The 12,060-nt window shown below is 44.0% G+C and overlaps 3 protein-coding genes and 2 pseudogenes across 3 annotated transcripts in view; 3 read left to right on the top strand and 2 right to left on the bottom strand.

Moving 5' to 3' along the window:
- The window catches only part of LOC126568348 (vacuolar protein sorting-associated protein 16 homolog), a 335,612-nt gene that overhangs the window by 16,141 nt on the left and 307,411 nt on the right, over positions 1-12,060 (bottom strand). The window lies entirely within an intron of this gene.
- LOC126559745 (GATA zinc finger domain-containing protein 1-like) overlaps positions 1-12,060 on the bottom strand; it is a 357,373-nt gene that overhangs the window by 111,960 nt on the left and 233,353 nt on the right. The window lies entirely within an intron of this gene.
- Positions 1-12,060, top strand: part of LOC126566766 (inositol polyphosphate-4-phosphatase type I A) — a 167,880-nt gene that overhangs the window by 112,362 nt on the left and 43,458 nt on the right. The window lies entirely within an intron of this gene.
- LOC126560302 (putative lipoyltransferase 2, mitochondrial) lies at positions 2,846-3,522 on the top strand (annotated as a pseudogene).
- Positions 8,072-8,748, top strand: LOC126560359 (putative lipoyltransferase 2, mitochondrial; annotated as a pseudogene).

Here is a 12,060-nt window from a genome sequence, read left to right as displayed (position 1 = left end):
TCCCTGTCAAAGACGCACCGATGGGAGGTGTACCGAAACAGCGCTTCCGTAGAGATTCAGTATTCCCGTCGGATGAAGCTCCCGTGATGCAAAGCATCCCTGTCAAAGACGCACCAATGGGAGGTGCACCGAAACAGCGCTTCCGTAGAGATTCAGTATTCCCGTCGGATGAAGCTCCCGTGATGCAAAGCATCCCTGTCAAAGACGCACCGATGGGAGGTGTACCGAAACAGCGCTTCCGTAGAGATTCAGTATTCCCGTCGGATGAAACTCTCGTGATGCAACGCATCCCTGTCGAAAACGCACCGGTGGGAGGTGCACCGAAACAGCGCGTTCGAGAAGATTCCGCCTTCCCGTCGGATGAAGCTCTCGTGATGCAAAGCATCCCTGTCAAAGACGCACCGATGGGAGGTGTACCGAAACAGCGCTTCCGTAGAGATTCAGTATTCCCGTCGGATGAAGCTCCCGTGATGCAAAGCATCCCTGTCAAAGACGCACCGATGGGAGGTGTACCGAAACAGCGCTTCCGTAGAGATTCAGTATTCCCGTTGGATGAATCTCCCGTTATGCAAAGCATCCCTGTCGAAGACGCACCGGTGGGAGGTGCAGCGAAACAGCGCGTTCGAGAAGATTCCGTCTTCCCGTCGGATGAAACTCTCGTGATGCAACGCATCCCTGTCGAAAACGCACCGGTGGGAGGTGCACCGAAACAGCGCTTGCGACAAGATTCGGTGTTTCCTTCGACTGATACCACCTACTCCAACGTGCCATATCTTCCTTACGTACAGTATACGGGAAAGATTGAGTATTATACGAATCTGACAGAAATAGCGTGCCGGAGCAATGAACTGATGCGACAAATTACGAGACAACTACAGGAGACCGAAAATGACATTCCGTTAGCGTTTGACATGGAATGGCCATTAACTTACAAATCCGGTTCGGACCGAACGGCTCTTATACAGCTGTGTTTACAGACAGACTGTTGCATATTATTTCAAGTTTCTACGCTTCGACGGTTGCCGGTCGCACTAACACATCTGCTGTATCACCCACGGGTGGTGCTGCACGGCGTGAACATTAAGAATGATTTCCGCAAGCTTCAACGCGATTATCCAGAGTTTAAAGCCGAAATGGTATTGCAGCGGTGCGTTGACCTTGGAGAGTGGTACAACAGACTTTACAATGTTACCGGGCTATGGAGTTTGGCTCAGCTTACAGAGCTGTGTCTAGGACTTCGCTTGAATAAGAGCACGGAGGTGCGAATCAGTCGATGGGACATTTCCCCATTGTCAGAAGAACAGAAGTTGTACGCAGCCATCGATGTTTATGTAAGTATTTTTGTATCTTTTTTGTTTTCTTTTTTCTTTTATTATCACTGGATCCGTAGTTTCTATCACATAGCCCATTTGTGGCCGAATGCGCCGTGCAATAAAGTGTTGCGAGTATGGAGTAAGAGTGAGTGAGTAATTTAAATCTTACCAATGAATGATTTAAAAAAACTCACAAATAGTTCCAACAACCGTTTTGGGATTCGGATCGCAAAGAGTGTTTAAACTCTTTTGGGAATCGCTATTATCTAACACATTCCCAAAGAGTTAACATTCGCCAGAGGGATTCGAATCACCAAGAATTTTAAACTCTTTTGGGAATTGTCATGATTCTAATCATTCCCAAGGGGTTAATATTCGCCAGAAGGATTCGAACCGCAAATAATGTTAAAATTCTTTTGAGATTCGAATCAATATAGTGTTTTAAAAACTGTTTTGGGGTTCGAATCCCAGCGAGTTGTGGTAGCTATTGCCAGTGGCGTAATGTCGTTATGAGACGTAAGATACGAGGCACTGCTCGGTCGTACGATGTTTGGTCGTGCGACCAAAACTATCATTTTATTAATCTTTCAAATCCCACACAAAATTTGAAATAATCGTACGAATGAGCATTGACATTGACCGGCCTAATCGTCATTAAAACGTTAAGTTAAATGTGCAAGTATGTAAAATATCTTCACATGATATCTTTAAGCAATCCGTCCCCCGTTAAACACTTTAGTTTTCAGATAGGGGCTACCTTTTGCCGTGTTATAACGACTCCCAAAAGAGTTGTCAGTTATTCAGCCCAAAAGAATAAAATCTTATTACGGAGTGAGTAAGAGTGAACTAGTTCCTTGCAGAGAGTTGTTATTCTATTGTGGAGGTGTTATTTCCAATCTAAAGAAATTTTTCATTTGTTGTTATTCACTCTTCAATTATTAGGACGCATTCTTTTTGGATTATTCTCACTTCGGGTCGACTAATGACTTACTCATTCATTGTTTTAGTTTTATACTCACTCACTCAGTCACTTAATGTGCGAATTAATAGCATGATATCTTCGAAGTGTAGGGGCATAGGGTGCAAGCAAAGTGTTTCATCTCATGGTATTATTTCGCACACAGTGAGTGAGTATAATTCGAAGTTAATGTAGTGCAAAGAGTAAGTGGCTGACTCAAGTCTTTATCCACTCTTCTTTTTTAATTAAAATCATTAACAAGAGTCAATTTTCTCATCTCTACATCGAAGTGACAGACGATGACACAATCAAGTGTCGCCGGTAGTTTAATGTTATTTATCGTTTGTTTTGTTGTTTTCTTTCCACCACCGATTGTAGGTTGTGCAGAAGCTGTATCATAGTTTTGCAGAAAAACAACGTCAGCGAGAGAATTTACTGAAATGTCACGCCGCAGCATGGTCGAATATTGAATGTCAAAAGGCAGAAGACATCACCAAGGCACCATTGTCTACCAGTAATCACGATCCCAAACCGAGTCCGTCGTAATCTAGCTCCGCCGAAATCCTGCCCCATTATGTCTCGTGTGGTGCACGTCCTGCGGGCCGGAAAGCTGCCATACCAACGAGCACTGAAGCTGCAGCAAACGATTGCGACCCAGTTACTACAGCAGGCTAAACACCAAACACCATCACCCTATAGCAACGTGCTTATCCTAACCGAACACGATCCCGTCTACACCATAGGCATTCGGACCCAGGGCTATGACGCCAAGGAGGAAAGTCGTTTGGAAAACGACTTTGGAAAACTTTTCATGGACCAGGCCAGCTGGTGGCGTATCCCATACTCGATCTGAAACACTTTCAACCGAGCGTCCGCTGGTACGTTTGTCACCTCGAGCGGACCATCATCGAGCTGTGCGGGCGTTACGGTTTGCGGGCACAATCGACCGCCGATACGGGTGTCTGGATCGAAAACCGAAAGATCTGTGCGATGGGTATCCATGCGAGCCGGTACATTACGACGCACGGGTTAGCGCTTAATTGTAACATCGATCTGAGCTGGTTCCGGCACATCGTACCGTGCGGGTTGGTTGGGAAATCAGTTACATCACTGGCGGGGGAACTGAACCAACCGGAGCTCGGTGTTGTCGGTGTTACGGAAGCATTTCTTGACTGTTTCCGGCAATCGTTCGAGTGCGATTTGGTACCGTTGGATGTCGAGCGCCGAATGGAGCTGATGGGTGTAATTTAGGACACATGGTTAGGAGCCACCACATGACTCGGGATACCTTTGATTTTCTCATTTTAAATTCTATTAACTTTTTTTCTATTTACTGTTACGCGTGTTGAACGGCGAGGCCGTAAAACTTTGAATTCTATGAACTATTATTTAACATTTAAGGTATGTTTTTGTTCTAAATAATAAGTTGGTGGGATGGTTGGGAAATCAGTTACATCACTTGTGGGGGACGTTCGAGTGCGATTTGGTACCGTTGGGTGATGAGAGCCGAATGGAGCTGATGGGAGGAATTTAGGACACACATGGTTGGGAGTTATCACATGACTCAGGATTTCTTTGATTCTCTTTAAATTCTATTAACTTTTTTCTATTTACTGTTCAACGGTCAGGCCGTATAATTTGGACTCTAAAAACTATGTATAGTACTTAAGCTGTGGTTTTGTTCCAAATAATAATAATAAACTTAAATGCTGGTTGAAAAGACTGGCCAAAGCGATGGGACTTTGATGTATCTATTAAACTTAAATCGAGAGGCGTTGCCGGTCAGGGGGACTGACTATCTATGTGGTATCAACAGGTTTAGTAAGCTATCTATTGGCCAGAGTGACCTAGTAAGTCTTAAAATCAAGAGTAAGCTGAAAACAACAGACTGGTACGCCTTTTACCATTGTATTTTGACCATTTCTTTGTTGAATGTAAGTTACAAAATTCCGTTGCAAAAATTCAAAACCGTTATTTTGTTATTTTGTAATCCTAATTTTACAACGGCTCGATTTTTCCCGACCTTTGCAAACTGTGCTCCAAAATTGTACTTTTCTCTGTTCGGTTTTTTTTTTGTTGTGCTATTGTTCAATTTTTACAACAAATTTACATTGAATTTACAGCATGATTGCCAGCAAATGTTGGATATTGACAACCGTTCATTCAATATGGTCAACCAACGAAATTTGCGTTTTCGAGCAGTGATAATATCGAGCCCCGAACACTACTCGAATGGCATCAGTTCGAGTTAGCGCAATTGATTATATCTTCGGCCGTTTGTATACCTTCCTTCTGAGGTTCGTAGAGCTATAGCTGAATCACGATATCAAAACAATTAAACACCCTTTCCCAGCGGTCATCTGTCACACGGCGCATTGTCAATGCATATAAACAGCGATTTCATATTGTGTCAATTAATTATTTATCTTTGCATCATCCAGTAGAAAAGCTTATACAATCAGGAACATAAAATTATGGTGAGTTTTCTTGTTCCATTAGCGAAAAAAAAAACGATGCAAAAATAACAAAGCTAGCAACTCGATCCTATAACAAAATCCGCTTTGTTGACAGATTTACCACTGCACCGTGTAAACGGTCCATATTTCAACATTCAATGCAGAAAACTGACAGAAGTGACAGTTTCCGGGACAGTTCGGCCTTTTTAGTTGCAGTGACGCTCTTCGTTTGGATGTACAAATTGGAATCTCAACGCTTTTTTGTGACGCCATACATAACAGCTAAACAGGTTAGTGAAAAGTCTCTTCTAATGCTCAATTACACAGCGCCTTTGCTAATGTAGGTGATTCTATTTGTAGTGTGGGAAAAAGAACTCCACCGGGCCATACATAGACACACTTGGTAGAGAAAAAAAGGCTTGAAAAATGTCGAAAAGAGTATTGCCGCTTCAGGAATGCTGTGAGCCAACAAACGACGGTCCGAAAAAGTCAACTGCGGACAAAGCACCGGAAGAAGGCGCAACGGAGGGAGCTGGGAAACGCTTCCGTAGAGATTCAGTATTCCCGTCGGTTGAAACTCCCGTGATGCAAAGCATCCCTGTCGAAGACGCACCGATTAGAGGTGCAACGAAACAGCGCTTCCGTAGAGATTCAGTATTCCCGTCGGATGAAGCTCCCGTAATGCAAAGCATCCCTGTCGAAGACGCACCAATGGGAGGTGCACCGAAACAGCGCTTCCGTAGAGATTCAGTATTCCCGTCGGATGAAGCTCCCGTGATGCAAAGCATCCCTGTCGAAGACGCACCGGTGGGAGGTGCAGCGAAACAGCGCGTTCGAGAAGATTCCGCCTTCCCGTCGGATGAAGCTCTCGTGATGCAAAGCATCCCTGTCAAAGACGCACCGATGGGAGGTGTACCGAAACAGCGCTTCCGTAGAGATTCAGTATTCCCGTCGGATGAAGCTCCCGTGATGCAAAGCATCCCTGTCAAAGACGCACCGATGGGAGGTGTACCGAAACAGCGCTTCCGTAGAGATTCAGTATTCCCGTTGGATGAATCTCCCGTAATGCAAAGCATCCCTGTCGAAGACGCACCGGTGGGAGGTGCAGCGAAACAGCGCGTTCGAGAAGATTCCGTCTTCCCGTCGGATGAAACTCTCGTGATGCAACGCATCCCTGTCGAAAACGCACCGGTGGGAGGTGCACCGAAACAGCGCTTGCGACAAGATTCGGTGTTTCCTTCGACTGATACCACCTACTCCAACGTGCCATATCTTCCTTACGTACAGTATACGGGAAAGATTGAGTATTATACGAATCTGACAGAAATAGCGTGCCGGAGCAATGAACTGATGCGACAAATTACGAGACAACTACAGGAGACCGAAAATGACATTCCGTTAGCGTTTGACATGGAATGGCCATTAACTTACAAATCCGGTTCGGACCGAACGGCTCTTATACAGCTGTGTTTACAGACAGACTGTTGCATATTATTTCAAGTTTCTACGCTTCGACGGTTGCCGGTCGCACTAACACATCTGCTGTATCACCCACGGGTGGTGCTGCACGGCGTGAACATTAAGAATGATTTCCGCAAGCTTCAACGCGATTATCCAGAGTTTAAAGCCGAAATGGTATTGCAGCGGTGCGTTGACCTTGGAGAGTGGTACAACAGACTTTACAATGTTACCGGGCTATGGAGTTTGGCTCAGCTTACAGAGCTGTGTCTAGGACTTCGCTTGAATAAGAGCACGGAGGTGCGAATCAGTCGATGGGACATTTCCCCATTGTCAGAAGAACAGAAGTTGTACGCAGCCATCGATGTTTATGTAAGTATTTTTGTATCTTTTTTGTTTTCTTTTTTCTTTTATTATCACTGGATCCGTAGTTTCTATCACATAGCCCATTTGTGGCCGAATGCGCCGTGCAATAAAGTGTTGCGAGTATGGAGTAAGAGTGAGTGAGTAATTTAAATCTTACCAATGAATGATTTAAAAAAACTCACAAATAGTTCCAACAACCGTTTTGGGATTCGGATCGCAAAGAGTGTTTAAACTCTTTTGGGAATCGCTATTATCTAACACATTCCCAAAGAGTTAACATTCGCCAGAGGGATTCGAATCACCAAGAATTTTAAACTCTTTTGGGAATTGTCATGATTCTAATCATTCCCAAGGGGTTAATATTCGCCAGAAGGATTCGAACCGCAAATAATGTTAAAATTCTTTTGAGATTCGAATCAATATAGTGTTTTAAAAACTGTTTTGGGGTTCGAATCCCAGCGAGTTGTGGTAGCTATTGCCAGTGGCGTAATGTCGTTATGAGACGTAAGATACGAGGCACTGCTCGGTCGTACGATGTTTGGTCGTGCGACCAAAACTATCATTTTATTAATCTTTCAAATCCCACACAAAATTTGAAATAATCGTACGAATGAGCATTGACATTGACCGGCCTAATCGTCATTAAAACGTTAAGTTAAATGTGCAAGTATGTAAAATATCTTCACATGATATCTTTAAGCAATCCGTCCCCCGTTAAACACTTTAGTTTTCAGATAGGGGCTACCTTTTGCCGTGTTATAACGACTCCCAAAAGAGTTGTCAGTTATTCAGCCCAAAAGAATAAAATCTTATTACGGAGTGAGTAAGAGTGAACTAGTTCCTTGCAGAGAGTTGTTATTCTATTGTGGAGGTGTTATTTCCAATCTAAAGAAATTTTTCATTTGTTGTTATTCACTCTTCAATTATTAGGACGCATTCTTTTTGGATTATTCTCACTTCGGGTCGACTAATGACTTACTCATTCATTGTTTTAGTTTTATACTCACTCACTCAGTCACTTAATGTGCGAATTAATAGCATGATATCTTCGAAGTGTAGGGGCATAGGGTGCAAGCAAAGTGTTTCATCTCATGGTATTATTTCGCACACAGTGAGTGAGTATAATTCGAAGTTAATGTAGTGCAAAGAGTAAGTGGCTGACTCAAGTCTTTATCCACTCTTCTTTTTTAATTAAAATCATTAACAAGAGTCAATTTTCTCATCTCTACATCGAAGTGACAGACGATGACACAATCAAGTGTCGCCGGTAGTTTAATGTTATTTATCGTTTGTTTTGTTGTTTTCTTTCCACCACCGATTGTAGGTTGTGCAGAAGCTGTATCATAGTTTTGCAGAAAAACAACGTCAGCGAGAGAATTTACTGAAATGTCACGCCGCAGCATGGTCGAATATTGAATGTCAAAAGGCAGAAGACATCACCAAGGCACCATTGTCTACCAGTAATCACGATCCCAAACCGAGTCCGTCGTAATCTAGCTCCGCCGAAATCCTGCCCCATTATGTCTCGTGTGGTGCACGTCCTGCGGGCCGGAAAGCTGCCATACCAACGAGCACTGAAGCTGCAGCAAACGATTGCGACCCAGTTACTACAGCAGGCTAAACACCAAACACCATCACCCTATAGCAACGTGCTTATCCTAACCGAACACGATCCCGTCTACACCATAGGCATTCGGACCCAGGGCTATGACGCCAAGGAGGAAAGTCGTTTGGAAAACGACTTTGGAAAACTTTTCATGGACCAGGCCAGCTGGTGGCGTATCCCATACTCGATCTGAAACACTTTCAACCGAGCGTCCGCTGGTACGTTTGTCACCTCGAGCGGACCATCATCGAGCTGTGCGGGCGTTACGGTTTGCGGGCACAATCGACCGCCGATACGGGTGTCTGGATCGAAAACCGAAAGATCTGTGCGATGGGTATCCATGCGAGCCGGTACATTACGACGCACGGGTTAGCGCTTAATTGTAACATCGATCTGAGCTGGTTCCGGCACATCGTACCGTGCGGGTTGGTTGGGAAATCAGTTACATCACTGGCGGGGGAACTGAACCAACCGGAGCTCGGTGTTGTCGGTGTTACGGAAGCATTTCTTGACTGTTTCCGGCAATCGTTCGAGTGCGATTTGGTACCGTTGGATGTCGAGCGCCGAATGGAGCTGATGGGTGTAATTTAGGACACATGGTTAGGAGCCACCACATGACTCGGGATACCTTTGATTTTCTCATTTTAAATTCTATTAACTTTTTTTCTATTTACTGTTACGCGTGTTGAACGGCGAGGCCGTAAAACTTTGAATTCTATGAACTATTATTTAACATTTAAGGTATGTTTTTGTTCTAAATAATAAGTTGGTGGGATGGTTGGGAAATCAGTTACATCACTTGTGGGGGACGTTCGAGTGCGATTTGGTACCGTTGGGTGATGAGAGCCGAATGGAGCTGATGGGAGGAATTTAGGACACACATGGTTGGGAGTTATCACATGACTCAGGATTTCTTTGATTCTCTTTAAATTCTATTAACTTTTTTCTATTTACTGTTCAACGGTCAGGCCGTATAATTTGGACTCTAAAAACTATGTATAGTACTTAAGCTGTGGTTTTGTTCCAAATAATAATAATAAACTTAAATGCTGGTTGAAAAGACTGGCCAAAGCGATGGGACTTTGATGTATCTATTAAACTTAAATCGAGAGGCGTTGCCGGTCAGGGGGACTGACTATCTATGTGGTATCAACAGGTTTAGTAAGCTATCTATTGGCCAGAGTGACCTAGTAAGTCTTAAAATCAAGAGAAAGCTGAAAACAACAGACTGGTACGCCTTTTACCATTGTATTTTGACCATTTCTTTGTTGAATGTAAGTTACAAAATTCCGTTGCAAAAATTCAAAACCGTTATTTTGTTATTTTGTAATCCTAATTTTACAACGGCTCGATTTTTCCCGACCTTTGCAAACTGTGCTCCAAAATTGTACTTTTCTCTGTTCGGTTTTTTTTTTGTTGTGCTATTGTTCAATTTTTACAACAAATTTACATTGAATTTACAGCATGATTGCCAGCAAATGTTGGATATTGACAACCGTTCATTCAATATGGTCAACCAACGAAATTTGCGTTTTCGAGCAGTGATAATATCGAGCCCCGAACACTACTCGAATGGCATCAGTTCGAGTTAGCGCAATTGATTATATCTTCGGCCGTTTGTATACCTTCCTTCTGAGGTTCGTAGAGCTATAGCTGAATCACGATATCAAAACAATTAAACACCCTTTCCCAGCGGTCATCTGTCACACGGCGCATTGTCAATGCATATAAACAGCGATTTCATATTGTGTCAATTAATTATTTATCTTTGCATCATCCAGTAGAAAAGCTTATACAATCAGGAACATAAAATTATGGTGAGTTTTCTTGTTCCATTAGCGAAAAAAAAAACGATGCAAAAATAACAAAGCTAGCAACTCGATCCTATAACAAAATCCGCTTTGTTGACAGATTTACCACTGCACCGTGTAAACGGTCCATATTTCAACATTCAATGCAGAAAACTGACAGAAGTGACAGTTTCCGGGACAGTTCGGCCTTTTTAGTTGCAGTGACGCTCTTCGTTTGGATGTACAAATTGGAATCTCAACGCTTTTTTGTGACGCCATACATAACAGCTAAACAGGTTAGTGAAAAGTCTCTTCTAATGCTCAATTACACAGCGCCTTTGCTAATGTAGGTGATTCTATTTGTAGTGTGGGAAAAAGAACTCCACCGGGCCATACATAGACACACTTGGTAGAGAAAAAAAGGCTTGAAAAATGTCGAAAAGAGTATTGCCGCTTCAGGAATGCTGTGAGCCAACAAACGACGGTCCGAAAAAGTCAACTGCGGACAAAGCACCGGAAGAAGGCGCAACGGAGGGAGCTGGGAAACGCTTCCGTAGAGATTCAGTATTCCCGTCGGTTGAAACTCCCGTGATGCAAAGCATCCCTGTCGAAGACGCACCGATTAGAGGTGCAACGAAACAGCGCTTCCGTAGAGATTCAGTATTCCCGTCGGATGAAGCTCCCGTAATGCAAAGCATCCCTGTCGAAGACGCACCAATGGGAGGTGCACCGAAACAGCGCTTCCGTAGAGATTCAGTATTCCCGTCGGATGAAGCTCCCGTGATGCAAAGCATCCCTGTCGAAGACGCACCGGTGGGAGGTGCAGCGAAACAGCGCGTTCGAGAAGATTCCGCCTTCCCGTCGGATGAAGCTCTCGTGATGCAAAGCATCCCTGTCAAAGACGCACCGATGGGAGGTGTACCGAAACAGCGCTTCCGTAGAGATTCAGTATTCCCGTCGGATGAAGCTCCCGTGATGCAAAGCATCCCTGTCAAAGACGCACCGATGGGAGGTGTACCGAAACAGCGCTTCCGTAGAGATTCAGTATTCCCGTTGGATGAATCTCCCGTAATGCAAAGCATCCCTGTCGAAGACGCACCGGTGGGAGGTGCAGCGAAACAGCGCGTTCGAGAAGATTCCGTCTTCCCGTCGGATGAAACTCTCGTGATGCAACGCATCCCTGTCGAAAACGCACCGGTGGGAGGTGCACCGAAACAGCGCTTGCGACAAGATTCGGTGTTTCCTTCGACTGATACCACCTACTCCAACGTGCCATATCTTCCTTACGTACAGTATACGGGAAAGATTGAGTATTATACGAATCTGACAGAAATAGCGTGCCGGAGCAATGAACTGATGCGACAAATTACGAGACAACTACAGGAGACCGAAAATGACATTCCGTTAGCGTTTGACATGGAATGGCCATTAACTTACAAATCCGGTTCGGACCGAACGGCTCTTATACAGCTGTGTTTACAGACAGACTGTTGCATATTATTTCAAGTTTCTACGCTTCGACGGTTGCCGGTCGCACTAACACATCTGCTGTATCACCCACGGGTGGTGCTGCACGGCGTGAACATTAAGAATGATTTCCGCAAGCTTCAACGCGATTATCCAGAGTTTAAAGCCGAAATGGTATTGCAGCGGTGCGTTGACCTTGGAGAGTGGTACAACAGACTTTACAATGTTACCGGGCTATGGAGTTTGGCTCAGCTTACAGAGCTGTGTCTAGGACTTCGCTTGAATAAGAGCACGGAGGTGCGAATCAGTCGATGGGACATTTCCCCATTGTCAGAAGAACAGAAGTTGTACGCAGCCATCGATGTTTATGTAAGTATTTTTGTATCTTTTTTGTTTTCTTTTTTCTTTTATTATCACTGGATCCGTAGTTTCTATCACATAGCCCATTTGTGGCCGAATGCGCCGTGCAATAAAGTGTTGCGAGTATGGAGTAAGAGTGAGTGAGTAATTTAAATCTTACCAATGAATGATTTAAAAAAACTCACAAATAGTTCCAACAACCGTTTTGGGATTCGGATCGCAAAGAGTGTTTAAACTCTTTTGGGAATCGCTATTATCTAACACATTCCCAAAGAGTTAACATTCG

The sequence above is a fragment of the Anopheles maculipalpis genome, chromosome X (genome assembly GCF_943734695.1).
Source record: "Anopheles maculipalpis chromosome X, idAnoMacuDA_375_x, whole genome shotgun sequence".
Taxonomy (NCBI): domain Eukaryota; kingdom Metazoa; phylum Arthropoda; class Insecta; order Diptera; family Culicidae; genus Anopheles; species Anopheles maculipalpis.
The sequence above is the reverse complement of the archived record's forward strand: the minus strand, read 5'-3'. Positions and strand labels throughout refer to the sequence as shown.